The sequence below is a fragment of the Bos indicus genome, chromosome 1, assembly GCF_029378745.1.
Source record: "Bos indicus isolate NIAB-ARS_2022 breed Sahiwal x Tharparkar chromosome 1, NIAB-ARS_B.indTharparkar_mat_pri_1.0, whole genome shotgun sequence".
NCBI classification, from domain to species: Eukaryota; Metazoa; Chordata; class Mammalia; order Artiodactyla; family Bovidae; genus Bos; species Bos indicus.
Window position 1 is genome coordinate 38,780,946 of NC_091760.1, and position 23,139 is coordinate 38,804,084.

General features: G+C 39.2%; 1 long non-coding RNA gene across 1 annotated transcript in view; it reads right to left on the reverse strand.

Annotated features, from left to right (window-relative positions):
* LOC139182269 (uncharacterized) overlaps positions 1 to 23,139 on the reverse strand; it is a 167,436-nt gene that overhangs the window by 111,151 nt on the left and 33,146 nt on the right. Inside the window, exon 2 of the long non-coding RNA XR_011565921.1 lies at positions 6,597 to 6,690. This is a non-coding gene — a long non-coding RNA (uncharacterized lncRNA). The remainder of the gene's footprint in view (positions 1 to 6,596; positions 6,691 to 23,139) is intronic.

Below are 23,139 nucleotides of genomic sequence, written 5' to 3' on the forward strand. Positions count from 1 at the left end.
CTTACATGATATATCTGCTCTTAAGAGTCTCATATCTCCCTAAACCTCTAGATCCCTTCCCCTACTGTATACCAAGGCAGCTGTGGTATTTCATCTTATTTATTTAACACAGGTCACCTTCTGATCCTTGTTTCAGCTAACCAACCAAACTGTTAGAGCCCTCCCTAATCCCGAGCTGCAACATTATGCAATCTCTGCATACTGATACATATCAATGGTCTTCCCTGATAGCTCAGTTGGTAAAGAATCCACCTGCAATGCAGGAGATCCTGGCTCAATTCCTGGGTCAGGAAGATCCACTGGAGAAGGGACAGGCTACCCACTCCAGTATTCTTGGGCTTCCCTTGTAGTTCAACTGGTAAAGAATCCGCCTGCAATGCAGAAGACCTGGGTTGGGAAAATGCCCTGGAGAAGCGAAAGGCTACCCACTCCAGCATTCTGGCCTGGAGAATTCCATGAACTCTATGGTCCTTGGGGTCGCAAAGACTCGGACACGACTGAGTGACTCTCAGTTTCAATAAATTCAGCTATATCCCACTTTATATTTCTTTCATTAGTATCTAAAACCCTTAACAACAATTGCCACAAATAGTTCCTGGACTTCTGTTTGTATACATCGGAAAAGCAGTTCTTTCAGAGCGCAGCACTCTTCTTCATGGTCATACTCTGTATCTCACTTTTCAAGGCCTGCTGGGAAGTAAGCCTAGTTCAAGGTTTAAAAGCAGAAAGGAACTGTGGATGGCAGGTCCTAAGGAGGATCATCAGCATTTTATAGGGCAACTGATTCATGGGAGGCCACTGCAGTCTCCTCATGCCTATCAGCTTTACTCCCCTGAGGTGAGATGAACGGAGGCTTCTACTTGCAAAGACGACTCCCCTGAGGTGGAGGTGGAACAGCTTCTTCTACTGGTGAAGACGACTCCAGATTATTAGAGGTTCCACGTCCAGACTTCATCAGGTTCTTCCCCTAAGGCCACATTCCAGTTTTCAGGATCTCAATCCTTTCCAATCAATGCCCTTACTTTACCAGCAGACACCCGGTAATTTGTGTTATAATTTAGCCACTAGCAGGATGAGACTCTGGGTCTGATTTTCAGCAACCTCTGTGGCTACTGGAGATAAAGATTTCTTTCAGGGCAGATACAGAAACTTTCAGGTCATTTATGTGGTGCTTAAGCTGGAAATCCAAATACTTAAGCTCATCTTTTTTCTTCTCTCCCAATTTTTCCAGCATAATTAGGGGCAGCCAGGCTTCCCAGGTGGTGCTAGTAGTAAACAACCCGCCTATCAATGCAGGAGACCTAAGGGACCCAGGTTAGATTCGTGGGTCCAGAAGATCCCCTGGAGGAGGAAATGGCAACCCACTCCAGTATTTTTGCCTGGAGAATCCCAAGGACAGGGGAAGGCCACAGTCCAAAGGGTCATGAAGAGTCACACAGTACTGAAGGGACTTAGCACACATGTTAGGGGCACCCACATAATCTCATTATTCTTGTTACATTCACAAAAATGTGCTAAGGTACCAAATACATGGCCACTGAAAAATCTGCCTTCTCTTAAGTGTATGTTGAGGAGAATTCACCCTATGAACTTTTCCAAAACCAGCCTGAACATCTGGAAGTTCACAGTTCACATACTGCTGAAGCCTGGCTTAGAGAATTTTGAGCATTACTTTACTAGTGTGTGAGATAAGTGCAAATGTGCAGTAGTTTGAGCATTCTTTGGCATTGCCTTTCTTTGGGATTGGAATGAAAACTGACCTTTTCCAGTCCTGTGGCCACTGCTAGGTTTTCCAAATTTCCTGGCACATTGAGTGCAATAATTTCATAGCATCATCTTTCAGGATTTGAAATAGCTCAAATGGAATTCCATCACCTCCACTAGCTTTGTTCATAGTGATGCTTCCTCAGGCCCACTTGACTTCACATTCCAGGATGTCTGGCTCTAGGTGAGTGATCATACCATTGTGATTATCTGGGTCATGAAGATCTTTTTTGTACAGTTCTTCTGTGTATTCTTGCCACCTCTTCTTAATATCTTCTGCTTCTGGTCCATATCATTTCTGTTCTTTATCAAGTCCATTTTGCATGAAATGTTCCCTTGGTATCTCTAAGTTTCTTGAAGAGATCTCTAGTCTTTCCCATTCTGTTGTTTTCCTCTATTTCCTTGCAATGATCGCTGAGAAAGGCTTTCTTATCTCTCCTTGCTATTCTTTGGAACTCTGCATTCAGATGCTTATATCTTTTCCTTTTCTCCTTTGCTTTTTGCTTCTCTTCTTTTCACAGCCATTTGTAAGGCCAGCTCAGACAGCTATTTTGCTTTTTTGCATTTCTTTTCCATGGGGATGATCTTGATCCCTGTCTCCTATACAACATCACGAACCTCATTCCATAGTTCATCAGGCATTCTGTCTATCATATCTAGTCCCTTAAATCTATTTCTCACTTCCACTGTATAATCATAAGGGATTTAATTTAGGTCATACCTGAATGGTCTAGTGGTTTTCCCTACTTTCTTCAATTTAAGTCTGAATTTGGCAATGAAGAGTTCATGGTCTGAGCCACAGTTAGCTTGCGGTCTTGTTTTTGCTGACTGTATAGAGCTTCTCAATCTTTGGCTGCAAAGAATATAATCAATCTGATTCTAAGGCAAATAATATTATCAATCTTTTCAAGCTGGTTTTAGAAAAGGCAGAGGAACCAGAGATCAAATTGCCAACATCCACTGGATCATCGAAAAAGCAAGAGAGTTCCAGAAAAACATCTATATCTGCTTTATTGACTATGCCAAAGCCTTTGACTGTGTGGATCACAAGAAACTGTGGAACATTCTGAAAGAGATGGGAATACCAGACCACCTGACCTGCCTCTTGAGAAACCTCTATAAAGGTCAGGAAGCAACACTTAGAACTGGACATGGAACAGACTGGTTCTAAAGAGGAAAAGGAGTACGTCAAGGCTGCATCTTGTCACCCTGATTATTTATTTAACTTATATGCAGAGTACATCATGATAAACGCTGGGCTGGAAGAAGCACAAGCTGGAATCAAGATTGCCGGGAGAAATATCAATAACCTCAGATATGCAGATGACACCACCCTTACGGCAGAAAGTGAAGAAGAACTAAAGAGCCTCTTGATGAAAGTGCAAGAGGAGAGTCAAAAAGTTGGCTTAAAGCTCAACATTCAGAAAACTAAAACCATGGCATCTGATCACATCACTTCATGGGAAATGGATGGGGCAACAGTGGAAACAGTGTCAGACTTTGATTTTTTGGGCTCCAAAATCACTGCAGATGGTGATTGCAGCCATGAAATTAGAAGATGCTTACTCCTTGGAAGGAAAGTTATGACCAACCTAGATAGCATATTAAAAAGCAGAGACACTACTTTGCCTACAAAGGTCCATCTAGTCAAGGCTATGGTTTTTCCAGTGGTCATGTATGGATGTGAGAGTTAGACTATAAGAAAGCTGAGTGCTGAAGAATTGATGCTTTTGAACTGTGGTGCTGGAGAAGATTCTTGAGAGTCCTTTGGACTGCAAGGAGATCCAACCAGTCCATCCTAAAGGAGCTCAGTCCTAGGTGTTCATTGGAAGCACTGATGCTGAAACTGAAACTCCAGTAGTTTGGCCACCTGATTCGAAGAGCTGACTCATTTGAAAAGACCCTGATGCTGGGAGGGATTGGGGGCAGGAGGAGAAGGGGACGACAGAGGATGAGTTGGCTGGATGGCATCACCGACTTGATGGACATGAGTTTGGGTAAACTCTGGGAGTTGGTGATGGACAGAGAGGCCTGGGGTGCTGCGATTCATGGGGTCACAAAGAGTCAGACACGACTGAGCAACTGAACTGAACTGAACCCTATGAACTATCAGTGTTCTCTTTGCTACTGGAAATAGTCATTAGCACCTTTATTTTAATTAGATCAGAGAACCAATTCTAGAAATCCCAGAATCAATTCAGAATCCTTTTTACAACTGTTCCTTTCATTCACAAAACATCAACCATACTGACTTTCTTGTTGTTCTATGAACACGACAGACATGTCCCTCCATTAACATCCCAGCTGTTTTATGATGAAACCACTTATCAGATACTGGTTTGGCTAACTCCTTTACTTCTCCCAAGTTCTTGTTCTAACTTCTCCTTGATGAATCTGCCCATCCCATTTAATAAGGGAATCCACCAAATCTCCCTACTTATTCTATTTTTCTTTTTCTATAATATGTATGGATTTCTAACACAATGTTACATATTTTGTTGTTTATATATTATTTCATTCTGTTGTTTTTGTTTCTTATCTGTCTCTTCAGTAGAATATAAACTGTGTGTGCACACAAAATCACTTTAGTCATGTCCAACTCTGTGCCACCCTCTGGACTGCAGCCCCTCCAGGATTCTCTGGCCATGGGATTCTCCGGCCATGGGATTCTCCAGCCAAGAATACTGGAATGGATTGCCATGCTCTCCTCCTGGGGATCTTCCCAAACTAAGGACTGCACCCACGTCTCTTCTATCTCTTGCTTTGGCAGGCAGATTCTTTACCACTAGCACCACCTGGGAAGCCAATATAAGCTGTGATCTTTGCCTGTTTTATGTAATAATTTATCCTAAGATACTTGTTAAATAAATTATGTAATCAGATTTCTACTTCAGTAACTTAAATATAAGAAATATGAGCTTTGTACACATCACAAAGTACACAACTAGGAAATTCATATGCAATGCACGATAATAAATATGAGTTCTGTTTGGAAACTCCAAAATCTCTCAAAACAGGTAGCCTCATTATCAGAGCAAATCGTAGGGGGTTGCAAGGTGAGGAGGAGGAGGAAGCTACAAAAGGTCATTTTATCCAACCTCCTTACTCTTCTAAGGAAGACAATTAAGCCCAAGGAAGTTAGGTGTGTTGAAGAATATTGAAAAGTCACCTAAGGGCAAAAACTAAGATTAGAATCAAATCTTCTAATTACCAACACTACATTCTTTCTACTTTCTCAAACTGGCAAATTCACTGCTCAAACAGAATTTACAACAATCAAATAAAAGGGTGAAAGAAGAAATTTCCAACATACTGATTATTTCAAAATGTAGGGCGGTTTTTAATATCAACAAATTGAAATCCTATCATCTAATATATTTGTTTCTCAAAAAACAGCATAGATGACTGAGGTTTTGAATCTCTGGATGTAAAACTCTGAAAGAGGAGAGAGATGCCTTAGTGAATCTAAATTTACAATCTTATGGAGCTAAGCTATTGGCCTCTGCCCATCCATGAGAATTTCATTTTCAGAACTGAGATGAGCTTAGTGAAAGCTACTACTGACAGAGGGAAAGATGGCACCAACTAATGACATGAAGGAAGTAGTTGTCACTCTAAGTGAGTATTTCAGTCTACTTTGCTATTCAATAGTTTCAAAGAATCTTTTTTTTTCTATTTAAACAACCAGGGAATTAATTTAGCTAGGAGAAATGCATCTATGAATTGTGGTTATGCTTCTACAAACTAAATTTTGCCAGTAGAGTGTAACTCTCCCACAGAGTTTTATAGAATGAGAAACTGGGTCAGTGTTTTATATGACTGGCTTCTCCTAACAAAGTAACATGATACTCCCATTTTGCTGAAACTGAAGACCAAGAAGTTATAATTTTGTAGTAAAGTTTATAATTTTCTTTCCCAGGCATTTTGCTCTTTTGGTCTTGTGATTCTTTCCCCTACTTTAATGTTATGGCTAATTGAGATATATTTCTATCTAATGAAGGGGGAATGAATCGTCCCTGGTGAAAATTTTATACATTTATAGCTAGTAATGTCCATATATTTAATTCCCACTTCACTGGTAATGAATTAGTTATTAGGTTTTCTACATGAATTGGAAACAAAAGTTCATAAAACTAATCATTTACGGTCAATGTTCATACAGTTTTTAAAAAACAGAATCTAGACAGCCACTTTAATTCTCTGCTTTACATCAATGAAATATTTTTATACTCAGAAAGCACTGTAAGTCTATAAAATAAAATTAGAATTTGAGTATCATGTGCAAGCTCTCTCACACTGAAAGTTAATCACATTCATTTTAAATTGATTTATTAAAACTTGAAATGTTATAGTAAGAAGACATGAAGAATCTTTCAAACTCCAGTATCAGACCATTCTCATTTTCAAAAAAAAAAATACTGCCTCATGTATTCAATGTAGTTTGGTTAACTAAAATGGAATTATTCTTTATTCCTGTTATTGTATGAACATGTTAAGCTATCTGTTTGGGAGTAAAAAGATGACAGTTTTTTCTAAATTTTAAAAGCTAGCATCTTATTTTCCCAGCAGTATGCATTTTTAATTTGAAAAACTCGACTGCCACTCCAGGTACTTCAAACCTTATTTAAATGCAAATAGTATTCTGAAATACTTTCCTTCAACATACAATTCTCAATTGGAGATGCAAGTAGTTTAATTTTTTAAAAACTGATAAGCAATTTATTAACTGGAGATTTTATTTAGTTCATGACCTTCCTGGAACTACTTTAATTTAAATATATTTCACACAATATAAATTAAAATAATGAAAGGAAAGTGATGCGATGACTCACCAAACTGCCAAAAATCTGAACACGGTTTTATTCTCAGCCTTTTCGGCAAGTCTCTTCTTTATGCCAGGAGCCTCAATGGATAAACAGTAACATTCTAGAAAGAGAGTAGATGCAAAAACACTGCAGAAGAATGTATGACTCCTCAAGAAAGAAAAATATCTGTCTTTGAATCATGTATGAATTAGGCATATAACGATGCTAGAATTTTCTAAAAGCTTTAAAAGCTTGAAAGTTCCCCCAGCCACAGTTTCTCCTAGCATCAGCAGCAAAAAGGTCTACATTTAATATAAAATTCTCCTAAATTCATGCACTGGGTTTCCAAATTATTTAAATTCTTAGTCCTTAAAAAGCAAGGCGGGGGTGGGGGGTGGGAGAATGGAAATCTTCTCTTTTTTTCTCTTTAAGAGAGTAAATTATTCTAAAAAAGCAAAAATAATAAAAATATGTCAGCATAACCAAATCAGCTTTCAGTTTTGTCTCTAAAATTTAAAAAAGGCTTTAGCGGTATGAAAAAATAGTACAAATTCTGACTATATGTTTTCTATATATCTCTATTTCTGTAGTCTGGAACTAAAAATATTAAGATGGCCCATTACAGACTAGAAACATAATACCTATTTCCATTCCAAAAGGACAGTACCAAAAGTATATGTTTGAAAAATAGAAGTCTAAAACCTGGGTCATCTGGTCAACCTTGCCTTGCAGCATTCACACAGAATGCAATTTATTCTTTAAATTGAATAACATCTCACAAGAGAATAACACTATAAAAATAAACAATACCCTGCCCTGTAGGACCTCAATATTTCTTGCCACCAAATAAGAGAAAGTACCCAAAGAGAGAACATAAACTTACAACCAGAGTGGGAAATAAATTTTAAAGTATGTACTTCTCCACAAATGAGTAGCAAGAAAAGAGAGAAAAGAAATTCAACAAACTGGTTCAATGAGGAACTATCAAGTTATATGATAAGCAGTAATTTTCAGGACAATAAGCCCATCATCTTCATAAGGAAGGAGACCTGTGCTCAGGATCTTTAGGAAAATAAGAACAAATCTTTAAAGATCTCCACATTTATTTTTTAAATTAAAAAGGAAATTTTATGGCCTACAACACAGGGAAAAAAAAACAATCACTGAGTTATACACTGTTTTCCATTTCAGTGAGCTTGATGATACTCTCAATAATGGTCAATTAAGGCTTTATCTTTAGATAACAGCAATAGCTAACATTTACTAAAGACTTACAATAGGCTAGGTGGATACTGTTCTAAGCAGTAAGTTTTTAGCCCATAGAAATCCTCACAAAATAACTTTTTTTATAAATGAGATAATAAAGGCATATGCATCCTGCATGCTAAATCACTTCAGTTGTGTTCAATTCTTTGCAACCCTATGGACTGTAGCCCACCAGGCTCCTTTGTCCATGGGATTCTCAAAGCAAGAATACTGGACTGGGTTGCCATGCCCTCCTCTCCAAGGGATCTTCCCAATCCAAGGATCAAACACGCATCTTTTATGTCTCCTGCATTGGCAAGCAGGTTCTTTACTCTAGCGCCATCTTGGAAGCCCTAATAAAGGTACAGAGAATGTAAATGATTTATCCAAATCACATAGCCAGTAATGAAACTAATAACTAACTCACTTAGTCTGATACCCAGATCCAACTACTTAAAGTTCAGTATGTCCTAAGAAGCTTAACAAAGTCAAAGGAGTTTGGATAGTAACAACAGAAGCATAAGACTGACTGAAACTTTTATTGTCAATTCTACTTTTTTCTTTTATGATCTTGTATATTACTTTTTCTTCTATTATATTTCAGGGTCAGAAAACAGGTGCACTTTCAAAGACTGGAAAATATTCGTTTTACTCAAGGCCATAAAGGACACTACCAAATAATCCAACATCATCTTTTAGTCAGATCATATTTTCTGTCTGTACTTTCAGTGGTACATCTGGGTATAGATTTACCCTGAAGACTGCTAAAATTATTTGGCCAGTAGCCTGAGACCCTGGCTTATTCTTGCCAGTTTAGAACTATACCAGTCTCCACATTCCTCCAGTTCTTTGTGGGGTGCACACCAATTAGGTAAGATGTCTCAGAAATATGAACCACTTGGACAATATAAACTTGAAATAAATAGACTGCCAAATACAGCAAAGATGGGTTTATTCAGGACAACAGAGAATTGCAATGTTGAGTCCAAAACCACGGTGAGCCACATGAAGGTCCCTGTGTAGCAACGGAAGAAGAACACTTCCCTCGGCATAGAGAAGAAAATGAAGTTCAGAGGGCTACAGTCAACACAGGAGTCCACTTCTTTTCACTGGCTGAGTCCCAACCAGAAAAGAGGAGACTTTCTTCTTCCCGTTGGGCTCTACTACCACTGCAGGGCATAAGGATTCCCCAGGTTCCCCACACTCTATCTCATTTAGATTTGTGTTTATTAATTTTTTACACTGACTACACTTCCCATTACCTTATCATACTAACCTAATTTTCTGATTTCTCAACACAGAAGTAGGATAAAAAAAAATGTAAAACTCTATAAAAAAACACTAAACCTTGCCTACCTGATTGCCCAACACCTGCCTAAATTCAAAAGATGGGCAGCTACTCAAGGCCAGCATATTTCTCTTTCTGTACCAACATGTGCTGCTGAGAAATTGCATGTGTGCTTGATAAGTTGCTTCAGTCGTGTCTGATTCATTGCAACCACATGGACTGTAGCCCACCAGTCCCTTCTCTCCATGGGATTCTCCAGGCAAGAATACTGGAGTGGGTTGCCATTTCCTTCACAAGAATTAACACAAATTATGAAAATCATGAAAGGGTGTCCAGCTCCACATGTTAAGTAGCTAAGAAGATGCCATGTTGTCCTAATTTAACAAGTAAAACAATGAACAGACTGAAAAATCAACAACTCTTCTGGATTCTTGGATTCATAAGACAGATAAGGACACAGAGGAACTACTGCCACCAAAGTAGGAGAGACAGACAAATACTGGGAGCCTCACCTTACTGGTACATTCAAAGTCACCTCAGGAACCATTGCTAAGAGTGGGAAAACTTGAACCATAATTGACAAATTGCTGGAGGTTCAGTGCAGACAGTCTGAGAGTTAAAAACTCCAGTGGGACCCACTTACAGGTAGCCACCATGCTTTTCAGGGTTTTGCCTCCATGACCTCAACTAAGTTCTCACAGTAAATACCAGAGAAAAACAACTCCATGTTTCAAGAAAAAGACACCACTTTGAAATATACAAGACCTCTCTGTGTTCTCAATAAGCCCTGCCTTCAGGAAAAAATTTTAACCAGAACCTAATCTCATGGGGTTTTATCAAAGCCTAACTGAGATACCAACAAAGGTCCATCTAGCCAAAGCTATTGTTTTTCCAGTAGTAATGTATGGATATGAGAGTTGGACTATAAAGAAACCTGATGCCAAAGAATTGATGCTTTTAAACTGTGGTGTTGGAGAAGACTCTTGAAGAGTCCCTAGGACTGCAAGGAGATCCAACCAGTCAATCCTAAAGGAAATCAGTCCTGAATATTCGCTTGAAGGACTGATGCTGAAACTGAAACTCCAATACTTTGGTCACCTGATGCGAAGAGCTGACTCACTGGAAAAGAGCCTCATGCTGGGAATAGAATGTGGGAAGAAAAGGGGATGACAGAAGATGAGATGGTTGGATGGCATCACCGACTCAATGGACATGAGTTTGAGTAGGCTCAGGGAGTTAGTAATAGACAGGGAAGCCTGGAGTGCTGCAGTTTATAGGGTCACAAAGAGTTGAAGATGACTGAGTGACTATCCTTGCCTTGAGAACCCTATGAACAGTATGAAAGGCAAAAAGATAAGACACTGAAAGATGAACTCCCCAGGTCAGTAGGTGCCCAATATGCTACTGGAGATCAATGGAGAAATAACTCCAGAAAGAATGAAGACACAGAACCAAAGCAAAAACAACACCCAGTTGTGGATGTGACTGGTGATGGAAGTAAAGTCCAGTGCTGTAAAGAGGAGTACTGCATAGAAATCAGGAATGTTAGGTCCATGAATCAAGGCAAATTGGAAGCTGTCAAACAGGAGATGGCAAGAGTGAACATCAACATTTTAGGAATCAGTGAACTAAAATGGACTGGAATGGGTGAATTTAACTCAAATGACCATTATATCTACCACTGTGGGCAAGAATCCCTTAGAAGAAATGGAGTAGCCATCATAGTCAACAAAAGAGTCTGAAATGTAGTACTTGGATGCAATCTCAAAAATGACAGAATGATCCCTGTTAGTTTCCAAGGCAAACCATTCAATATCACGGTAATCCAGGTCTATGCCCCAACCAGTAATGCTGAAGAAGTTGAAGTTGAACACTTCCATGAAAACTAACAAGACCTTCTAGAACTAACACCCAGAAAAGATGTCCTTTTCAATATATGGGACTGGAATGCAAAAGTAGGAAGTCAAAAGATACCTGGAGTAACAGGAAAATTTGGCCTTGGTACAGAATGAAGCATGGCAAAGGCTAATAGAGTTTTGCCAAGAGAACACACTGGTCATAGCAAACACCCTCTTCCAACAACACAAGAGAAGACATCACCAGATGGTCAATATCAAAATCAGATCAATTATATTCTTTGCAGCCAAAGATGGAGAAGCTCTATACAGTCAGCAAAAACAAGACTGAGAGCTGACTGTGGCTCAGATCATGAACTCCTTATTGTTAAATTCAGACTTAAATTGAAGAAAGTAGGGAAAACCACTAGACCTTTCAGGTGTTACCTAAATCAAATCCCTTAAGATTGTACAGTGGAAGTGAGAAATAGATTTAAGGGACTAGATTTGATGGAGTACCTGAAGAACTATGGATGGAGGTTTGTGACACTGTACAGGAGGCAGGGATCAAGACCATCCCCATGGAAAAGAAATGCAGTAGGCAAAATGGTTGTCTGAGGAAGCCTTACAAATAACTGTCAATAGAAGAGAAGCTAAAGGCAAAGGAGAAAAGGAAAGATATACACATTTGAATGCAGAGTTTCAAAGAATAGCAAGGAAAGATAAGAAAGACTTCCTCAGTGATCAATGCAATCAAAAAGAGGAAAACTACAGAATGGGAAAGACTAGAGATCTCTTAAAGAAAATTAGAGATACCAAGGGAACACTTCATGCAAAGATGGGCACAATTAAGGAACTGAACTGAACTGAACTGGAGTTCAGGAAATACTCAACTCTAAGCCAATCTAGGCATCGTGTTTCACCTAAGATGGAAAAGAAAAAACTGAGAAACACTTGTAAAGTTCATAGTCCAGAGTCATAAACAGGCTCACAAAAAGTGATAATGTAGCTTTCCCACATTTTGTGATACTTTTTTCAACCTTTACAAATACAACAAATTTATTAGAGAGCTACCAAGAAATGGAAGATCTTCTGTATTAGGGTGTGAGTGTGTGCACTGTGTTTGTGTCTCAGTGGGTCAGGGTGAAGTGAGGAAAAGACATCAGAATAAAGCTATATACATGAACATGTATTTAGCTAAGAAGGAAATAAGAAGTGATACTAAATCTAACACTCAAGTAGACAAAGCTTCAAACATCCTCACAGGAAATAAATGAATAGTGCTAATAGCGGGATCCAATTTATAAGGCACTAAACGGATATTATAGGAGGAAGGGAGATAATTAATCTTCAGCTAGAACAATGAAAGCTCAGCTGCAGTATTATCATAGTGCCACATTCCAAGACTGGAGGTGCTGTGCCTTTTAACGTATTAATCAAAGACTATCCAGAATTAGGATGTTTAATTATTTGCAAGTATTCTTTGTATTTTTTATTCTCCTCATGAAGCCACTGATTACTGTACGTAAGTTTTGCTTTCTTAAAATCTACTGTTCAAGGTCTCTAAAATCTTCTACTCCATTCTATCACCTTGACTCTGTCCCCAGTACACTTCACAAGTATGATTACATTTGCCCTTTAACTTTTTCCTTAACTCCAACTTCTTCTCATATTTATTTTAGAATAGTCAACAGGTTCTTATCACAGGTAGATTGATCATGCTATACTCTTTATCTATAAATCTTCAACGTTTTCATTTTGCCCTAGAGATAAAGCACAAACCCCTTAGCAAAGCAGTCACAACTTGCAGTGGGCAGGCCCCACTTACAAATCCAGTAGTATCTCCTAATGTCATTCTCTCATCTGTGATTTATTTCAGTCAAGCTACCAAATGTTTTTTGAAATACTCTGCAGGTATTTCCCTTTACTCTTCTTTCTTAATAGAATTCCTTTCTCCCCCCCAGCTACCTGAATTACTCTTAGAAATTACTCTTGGAAAATTTGCACTGTCTTTCAAGACCTGCTCTTTATCTGATTCCTAATGCCTACCCACAGTCAGCCCCTTATCTGAGTGCCACTTTATTAACACAGATATTACATTAGAGTCATTTTACATGACTTCTCCCTTACTTTCATACACCCAAAAACAAAAACTGTGTTTAGCACATTGTAGGTACCTGGAGTAACAAGCAAATTTGGCCTTGGAGTACGGAATGAAGCAGGGCAAAGGCTAATAAAGTTTTGCCAAGAGAATGCATTGGTCATAGCAAACAACCTCTTCCAACAACACAAGAGAAGACTCTACACATGGATATCACCAGATGGTCAACACCGAAATCAGACTGATTATATTCTTTGCAGCCAAAGATGGAAAAGCTCTATACAGTCAGCAAAAACAAGACCAGGAGCTGACTGTGGCTCAGATCATGAACTCCTTATTGCCAAATTCAGACTTAAATTGAAGAAAGTGGAGAAAACCACTAGACCATTCAGGTATGACCTAAATCAAATCCCTTATGATTATACAGTGGAAGTGAGAAATAGATTTAAGGGACTAGATCTGATAGACAGAGTGCCTGATGAACTATGGACGGAGGTTCCTAACACTGTACAGGAGACAGGGATCAAGACCATCCTCATGGAAAAGAAATGCAAAAAAGCAAAATGGCTGTCTGGGGAGGCCTTACAAATAGCTGTGAAAAGAAGAGAAGTGAAAAGCAAAGGAGAAAAGGAAAGACATACGCATCTGAATGCAGAGTTCCAAAGAATAGCATGAGGAGATAAGAAAGCCTTCCTCAGCGATCAATGCAAAGAAATAGAGGAAAACAACAGAATGGGAAAGACTAGAGATCTCTTCAAGAAAATTAGAGATACCAAGGGAACACCTCATGCAAAGATGGGCTCGATAAAGGACAGAAATGGTATGGACCTAACAGAAGCAGAAAATATTAAGAAGAGATGACAAGAATACACAGAAGAACTATACAAAAAAGATCATCATGACCCAGATAATCACGATGGTGTGATCAGTGACCTAGAGCCAGACATCCTGGAATGTGAAGTCAAGTCGGCCTTAGAAAGCATCACTATGAACAAAGCTAGTAGAGGTGATGGAATTCCAGTTGAGCCATTTCATATCCTGAAAGATGATGCTGTGAAAGTGCTGCAGTCAGTATGCCAGCAAATTTGGAAAACTCAGCAGTGGCCACAGGACTGGAATGGGTCGGTTTTCATTCCAATCCCAAAGAAAGGCAATGCCAAAGAATGCTCAAACTACTGCACAATTGCACTCATCTCACACGCTAGTAAAGTAATGCTCAAAAATCTCCAAGCCAGGCTTCAGCAATACGTGAACTGTGAACTACCAGATGTTCAAGCTGGATTTAGAAACGGCAGAGGAACCAGAGATCAAATTGCCAACATCCACTGGATCATGGAAAAAGCAAGAGAGTTCCAGAAAAACATCTATTTCTGCTTTATTGACTATGCCAAAGCCTTTGACTGTGTGGATCACAAGAAACTGTGGAACATTCTGAAAGAGATGGGAATACCAGACCACCTGACCTGCCTCTTGAGAAATTTGTATGCAGGTCAGGAAGCAACAGTTAGAACTGGACATGGAACAACAGACTGGTTCCAAATAGGAAAAGGAGTACGTCAAGGCTGTATATTGTCACCCTGCTTATTTAACCTATAAGCAGAGTACATCATGAGAAACGCTGGGCTGGAAGAAGCACAAGCGGGAATCAAGATTGCCGAGAGAAATATCAATAACCTCAGATATGCAGATGACACCACCCTTATGCCAGAAAGTGAAGAGGAACTAAAAAGCCTCTTGATGAAAGTGAAAGAGGAGAGTGAAATAGTTGGCTTAAAGCTCAACATTCAGAAAACTAAGATCATGGCATCTGGTCCCATCACTTCATGGGAAATAGATGGGGAAACAGTGGAAACAGTGTCAGACTTTGTTTTTCTGGACTCCAAAATCACTGCAGATGGTGATTGCAGCCATGAAACTAAAAGACGCTTACTCCTTGGAAGGAAAGTTAGATAGATAGAGAAAGAAATAAAGAAATACAATAAAGAAATAAAGAAATCTAGATAGCATATTAAAAAACAGAGATATTACTTTGCCAACAAAGGTCCATCTAGTTAAGACTATGGTTTTTCCAGTAGTCATGTATGGATGTGACAGTTAGACTGTGATGAAAGCTGAGCACCAAAGAATTGATGCTTTTGAACTGTGGTGTTGGAGAAGACTCTTGAGAGTCCCTTGGACTGCAAGGAGATCCAACTAGTCCATTCTGAAGGAGATCAGTCCTGGGTGTTCATTGGAAGGACTGATCTAAAGCTGAAACTCCAACACTCTGGCCACCTCATGTGAAATGCTGACTCATTGGAAAAGACTCTGATGCTGGGAGGGATTGGGGTCTGAAGGAGAAGGGGATGACAGAGGATGAGATGGCTTGATGGCATCACTGACTCGATGGACATGAGTTTGAGTGAACTCTGGGAGTTGGTGATGGACAGGGAGCCCTGCCATGCTGTGATTCATGGGGTCGCAAAGAGTCGGACACGACTGAGCGACTGAACTGTACTGAACTGAACTGAGGTACTCAATAAACACATGAAACATGAATTAATGAATTCTACCTTATCAGTAGATCAGCATGCCCCAATCACTGGTAAGCTAAGCTGTCAATGACCCTTCACTTTTGTAAACACCTGCCCACCTCTAGCAGGCTTCGCCATTTTCTTATTCTTCTTCCCATAACAAACTCTGTACTAATCCATATTTTGTGTCTGTATGTATGTTAGTTGCTCTTTGTGTCCAACTCTTTGCAACCCCATGGACTGTAGCCTGCCAGGCTCCTCTGTCCATGGAATATTTCAGGCAAGAATAGTGAAATGGGTCACCATTTTCTTCTCCAGGAGATCTTCCCAATCCAGGGATCGAACCTGGATGTCCTGTATTGCAGGCTGATTCTTTATCATCTAAGCTACTAGAGAAGCCCAACCCATATTTTAACTGAATAAAAGTAAATGGAATAATATTTTGGTCAGAATATAAAGGAGAAGACTGTTACTTCTAAGAAACAGTTATTAGAAAACAATTCTCCAGGAATCTTTAGCATTTCTGCACAACTTGCAAACAAAGGTACTTACTGCCCTTTTGTTCCAAACCACCTTTTAAAGTACGTTTTCATAGAAAACAGCCCTGGAAGACACACTACCTCCTTTCAAAGAAGAATGCAGATTTGTTAACTGTCCCATACAAAAATTTAATGACTCCCTCCAAGGAAAAGATCGTTTAGATGTGCCTGAAGCTCAATATAAACCAGTTTAGGTTTCCTAAGCTCAGTATTCCTCAGCTGTGGCATAAATCGAACCTGTGGGCCTTGGTGGGGTGGGGAGCAAAAGACATCATTGCAAACATGAAGTCTGTGCTTTCTGCTGTGCTATAAGTGATAAAGTCCTTATTTTATGACTTGGGGTCTTATGTCCTCCTCCAGCTTCCATGAAAGTATGCAAGCTTAGCATTAATTTGCAAGTACATTTCACCAGGGAGGATGAGAAGCTAACAGAGCCATGACTTCCTGGAAGAAAAAGAAGGTGACACAGATGGAGAGATGTATCATGTTCTTGGATTGAAAGAATCAATATTGTGAAAATGACTATACTACACAAAGCAATCTACAGATTCAGTGCAATCCTTGTCAAATTACCAATGGCATTTTTCACAGAAATAGAACAAAAATTTTTACCATTTGTATGGAAACACAAAAGACCCTGGATAGTCAAAGCCATCTAGAAAAAGTAAAACAGAGTTGAAACTTCAACCTTCCTGACTTCAGACTATACTACAAAGCTACATTAATCAAGACATTATGGTACTGGAACAAAAACAGAAATACAGACCAATGGAACAAGACAGAAAGCCCAGAGATACACCTATGCACCTATGAGCACCTTATCCTTGACAAAGGAGGCAAGAATATATAATGGAGAAGAGACAGCCTCTTCAATAAGTGGTACTGGGAAAACTGGACAGCTACGTATACAATAATGCAATTAGAACACTTAATAACAATACAAACAAAAATAAATTCAAACAGATCAAAAACCTAAATGTAAGTCCAGAAAGTATAAAACTCTTAGAGGAAAACATAGGCAGAACACTCTTTGACATATAAACTGCAGCATGATCTTCTTTGACCCACTTCCTAAAGTAATGGAAATAAAAACAAAAATAAACAAATGGCGTCTAATTAAACTTAAAAGCGTCTGTACAGCAAAGGAAACTATACACACAATGAAAAGATAACCCTCAGAATGGGAGAAAATAATTTCAAATGAAGCAACTGAAAAGGATTAATCTCCAAAATATACAAGCAGGTCAAGCAGCTCAGTATCAGAAAAACAACCCAACCAAAAAATGGGCAGAAGACCTAAACAGACACTTCTCCAAAGAAGACATACAGAAGGCCAATAAACACATGACAAGATGCACAATGTTACCCATTATTAGAGAAACGCACATCAAAACTAAAATGAGGTATCACCTCACACAGGTCTGAATGGCCATCATCAAAAATCTACAGACAATAAATGCTGGAGAGGATATGGAAAAAAGGGAACGCTCTTACACTGTCGGTGGGAATGTAAATTGATATAGCCAATATGGAATCTACAGTATGGAGAATCTTTAAACAAAGAAAAAAAAAACTAGGACTAAAACTGCCATATGTCCCAGCAATCCCACTACTGGCCACATACCCTGAAAAAACTATAACTCAAAAAGACACATGTGCCCCACTGTTCACTGTAACACTATTTACAATAGCCAGGTCATGAAAGCAACCCAAATGTCCCTTGACAGATGAATGGATAAAAAAACTGTGGTACATATATACGATGGAATATTACTCAGCCATGAAAAGGAACAAATGTGGGTTGGTTGAACTAAGGTGGATTAACCTAGAGCCTGTTATACACAGTGAAGTGCTGTTGTTGTTCGATCACTCAGTCATGTCTGATGGGACCCCATGGACTGCAGTAGCAACCCGGCTTCCCTGTCCTTCACCATCTCCTGGAGCTTGCTCAAACTCACATCCATTGAATTGGCAATGATATCCAACCATCTTGTCCTCTGTCGTCCCCTTCTCCTCCTGTCCTCAATCTTTCCCAGCATCAGGGTCTTTTCTAAGGAGTTGGCTCTTCATATCAGGTAGCCAAAGTACAGGAGCTTCAGCCTCAGCACCAGTCCCTCCAATGAATACTCAGGATTGATTTCCTTTAGGATTGACTGGTTTGATCTCCTTGTTGTCCAAGGGACTCTCATGAGTATTCTTCAACACCACAGTTCAAAAGCATCAATTCTTTGGAGCTCAGCCTTCTTTAAGGTCCAACTCTCACATCCATACATGACTATTGGAAAAACCATGCTTTGACTATAAGGACCTTTGTCAGCAAAGTAATATGTCTGCTTTTTAATACTCTGTCTAGGTTTATCATGGCTTTTCTTCCAAGGAGCAAGTGTATTTTAATTTCACGGATGCAGTCACCATCTGCTGTGATTTTTAATCACAGAAGAAGTATTAATAAGTCAGAAAGGGAAAAACAAATATCACATATTAACACATATATATGAAATCTAGAAAAATGGTGCTGATGAACCTTTTGCAGGGCAGGAATAGAGACACAGGCATAGAGAACAGACTTATGGATACAGCAGGGGAAGGAGAGGGTGGGACGAATTGAGAGAATAGCATTGAAACATACATATTACCATATGTAAAACAGATATCTAGTGGGAAGTTGCTGTATAATACAGGGAGCTCAACCTGGTGCTCTGTGACAACCGAGATGGTGGGATGGTATAGGGAATGGGAGGGAGACTCAAAAAAGGAGGGGCCTATGTATACTTCATGTCTGATTCAGATTGTTATACAGCAGAAACTAGTAACACAACACTGTAAAGCAATTATCCTCCATTTAAAAAAACAAAGAAAAGAACTAAGTCGCATAGGCCTGTTTAGAGATACGAAAAGACTCCCTGCGATGCAGAGAGCCAAGAAGGGTAGGGGGAGGAAGTGTCTCTTAATGTCATACCTAATAATGAATATTTAAAGTAAATGAATAAAGGTAGGATTGATTCAAGCCGTTTCCAGAGTGATATGACTGTCAGTCACTCTCCTCCAAGCAAGAGGAGGTAAAGATTTTATCATAACAAGAGGGCAGAAAGCACCACAATTCTGGCCAAAAGTCAACATGGCTGTAGCTCTGAGTCAAGGAGTCCCTCAACCTGAAACAGACAGTGTCAGTAATGATGAGCTTACCACCTGAAACAAGTATTGGGGAGGTAAAAAACAGTAAAAATCTTTTCGGATAAGCCATGCACGTTTCCAGGACCACTTGAAACTAAGAGTAGATGTGCCATGCTTACTGGTGTGGAGTCATTCTCTCCCTCCATGCACTCTATCCTTCTATCTTTTCCTCCTTCTGCCTTAATCTCAGTTGCTTTTCAGCAAAGATGATTAGGGATGGGCTGAGGCTGTCCCTTCTTCATCATGTAAAACCATAAGCACCTATACAAGTACACTGGGAACCTTCAGGGACAGGAGCGATTCAAACTGTTATGACTACTGGATACAGGCACCCAACTTACCATCCTATTCAGTCCTGCAGAACAAGAAGATGACCAAATTCAACTGTTCCTACCCGCACAGGGTTTACAGTGAGAGGCTTCCCTGGTGGGTCAGATGTTAAAGAATCTGCCTGCAATGTGAGAGACCCAGGTTCGATTCCTGGGTCAGGAAAATCCCCTGGAGAAAGGAACTGGCAACCCACTCCAGTATTCTTGTCTGGAGAATCCCATGGACAGAGGAGCCTGGAGGACCATGGGGCTGCAGAGTCAGACACAACTGAGTGACTAGATGACATGATGTGACTCAGAGTCAGAGGGGAAATCTAATGTGACTTTGTAGGTGGATCTTTTGGGACCAATTCAATGTACTGTTGAGCCTCAACATGTGACTACTCAGTAGGATTGATGTGTTAAGGCTTGTACTTCACCATTCTGTATGTGCCATACAGAGCCTCCCTCAATGAGGGAAGAGCCAAATGTAAAGAAATGTTAGTGGGACAAACCTCTCTGAAACTTTCTTACCAGTGGATGGGCCAGGAATTAGCATACATGGCTCTACTCTCTAATGTCCAAAGCTTTTACTGTATTGATGATGTCCTATTGGTTGAGGAGTCAGAAGTCCCAGTCTCAATGACCTTTAATGTAGTATTATCATGCCTTTTCAGTAGGAGTGGCTAATAAATTCTGAGAAAAACATGTAGCTGCATGCAAAGTAGCTTCTTGGGACTATTTAGGTAGACTCAAAATAGTGCCATCAAAATCAAAGGAAAACTATAGTTTCTCTGTAATCCCCACGACCAAAAAGGAAACCCACATGTTTATAGTAGTTATCAAGTCAACATCTTGCTTTCACTTCTACCACCAATGGCAAAGTTAGGGAGCGCAATCCACAAGACTACAGTCACTTGACACCAACTGTAGGTTCAGTGCCCCCAAGACGAGAAAATTCAGCCAAGTGGCTACCCTAGAAGTACTCTCAATATATGCCTCCTGGCTGATGTAAGTTCTATTTGAGGGGCACCATTAACTACGATCAACACTTTTTTCCAGAGGCACCTTCAGGATGCTATTTTTATGAGGAAGCAAGTCATTAACATGGCTAACTTTGAAAAACAGGTTGCTGACACCTCAGTGAAGATCTTAAAGGACTTCAGTGTTTAAAGAAACACTACCTCAGGCCTGGAAGCTATTCAGGTCAACCTGAACTCACTGACCAGGGTTGATGTGAATGTGAGACTTGGCCTAGATTTCTCCCTTGCAGAACAGAGACTGGGCAATTTCTAATATATCTTTCTGCACCTGGCTTAATTAATTCCCCAAGCCAAGTGGAAAGGTCAATACAGAAACTTAAGGAGAAACCATCTGGCTTTCTAAGGGACACCCTAATGGTTCTTGGAGGCATGGCATGTTGAGGTAAATAGTGCATGTTAGCCCCATCTTTCTGACTGGAATCTTGGGACTATTATTAATTAAATGCTGTGTGAGGCAAATCAGATAGATATGGTCCCAGTTTCTATCAGTTAGATTAACCAGAGTGGTGTCCTCTTGGAAACACATGTCACAGCAAAGTTGATACAGAAACAAAGGACTGCAATAATTTGGAAACTATTCCCCATGGATATCTCATGTCTGCACATTTTGTGAGCAAGGACACTACCTACCAGTGACTACATTTTCTTCTCAATTCTTTTCATGGATGTCTGCATTGCAAACAGCCTTGTCAGAGATAATGTGTCTTCCTCCAAATTAGAGTAAACAAATCCTCTAGAATAATAAAGATAACGTCTCCTACAGGGCAATGGTTGGATAGATTTGCCTGCAGCTTGTTATAAAATACTGGGGTTCATTAAGCATGGGGTTCCTCAGCTATGATGCAAACCTACTACAAACACGGCATCCACTCACACCCTTCTGTATCTCCCTACCATGAGACCTGGGGGACAAGGGCACTGATCACCCATAAAGTTCATGCGGCTTGCTCTGATGGGAATAACAAGTCCTTAGTCTCTGATACAGAAGTCTCATGCTTTCTGCAAGAATTCATAAATAACTGTAACAGGCTAACTCTTTAGCTTTCAAGTAGAGTAAAACCTCTCTCAGACTCTACAATTCTTGATAGTGGTCAGCATTTTCAAAGCAAATTTGTGTAGGCAGCATGAGAGATGAGGTGAGAGGCTGAGTCAAGAATGAAAAAAAACTGCATGTCATTTCCACTGCTGTTCATTGTTAATTTGTGCATTTTTTCCTCACTGGTAAATTTCCCCTCTCAATTAAGGAGAGACATATACAAGAACATAGTTACCACTATTCAGCCTCCAACTGAAAAAATATATATATACATATTTTCTGTACTTAATTTTTGACAGGGAGGCCTTCATTCCATAGACACAACTTGAGAAATTAAGCATTTTTCAATCAAAATTTTAAGATACTAAATAACAGAATAGAAACATACTTTCTAGAATTTATCATTAAAGTGGGTTATAATTCTCGGCCTACTGCTTTGCCAGCTGAGTATCTACAATGAACCATTCATACAATTCCAGAAATACTAGAAAAGGAAACAATATAAGCAGTATCCAGTCCCATGGCAGTACTGAACCTCATGAGTGCTGTAGATTTTTGCATTATATACAAACATGTGATCATTTAAATTGTTCTCTATATATATATGCCTGCTTTGAGGGTATGAATACACCAATATATAATAAGAGTAATTATACTGATATGCTTTAAGATCATCCATGAAATTATTTATAAAACTTTTATAAATTGGATCTTTTCTCTAATTGTTACCAGTTAAAAATATACTTCATCCTTTCTGGAATGGATAGCAGGAATATATACTCTGGGACATCTGAGTATGAAGGCCCAAAGGGGACACAGGCCTTGGGAACAGCTGTTTTGGGGGCCTGACTTCTTGTAAATATTAAATCTAATTTATCCCAATTACAGCCAGCACATATGGATGTAATACTAGTAGGGCATCTCATTTAAAAACATCAATATAGTTAATATATTTGGGTTCATTTAAAGTTTATAGTCAGAACAGCATAAAGACAAGGATTCAAACTTTTAATGTCTATGAGCTGGCAAACATCCAAGTAAGATAATTCAGTTGGTTGCTGCTTGTGTCTCAGATGAGTTTTACAACTGATTCTTACTGTTACACAACAGAACCAGAAATACTCCCCAAATAATGTATAAAGAACATTTTAAAACATAGAAATATCACTATCTATTCTTATGAAAATGTTTCATTATTTCAATTAAATCAGTATTATAACATTATCTCACTACTGATACAACTATTAAATTTACATATACAAAAATGGTAATATTTAAAATCAGAATTTTTGAGCTTGGAATTAGCCATAAAGTTCTAAAGGATTATTTTGTCATAACATTACAATTGAGGGTTCTGTCAATAAAATTCATGAACTTTAAAGAATAAATTATTGTCACCAAATGTATGTTTGCAAGAGATTTGTAAGGCAAAATTCAAATTCATTTGATTAATGGGTACCTGTTTACGAAGTCAAAGGTTCAGTGACT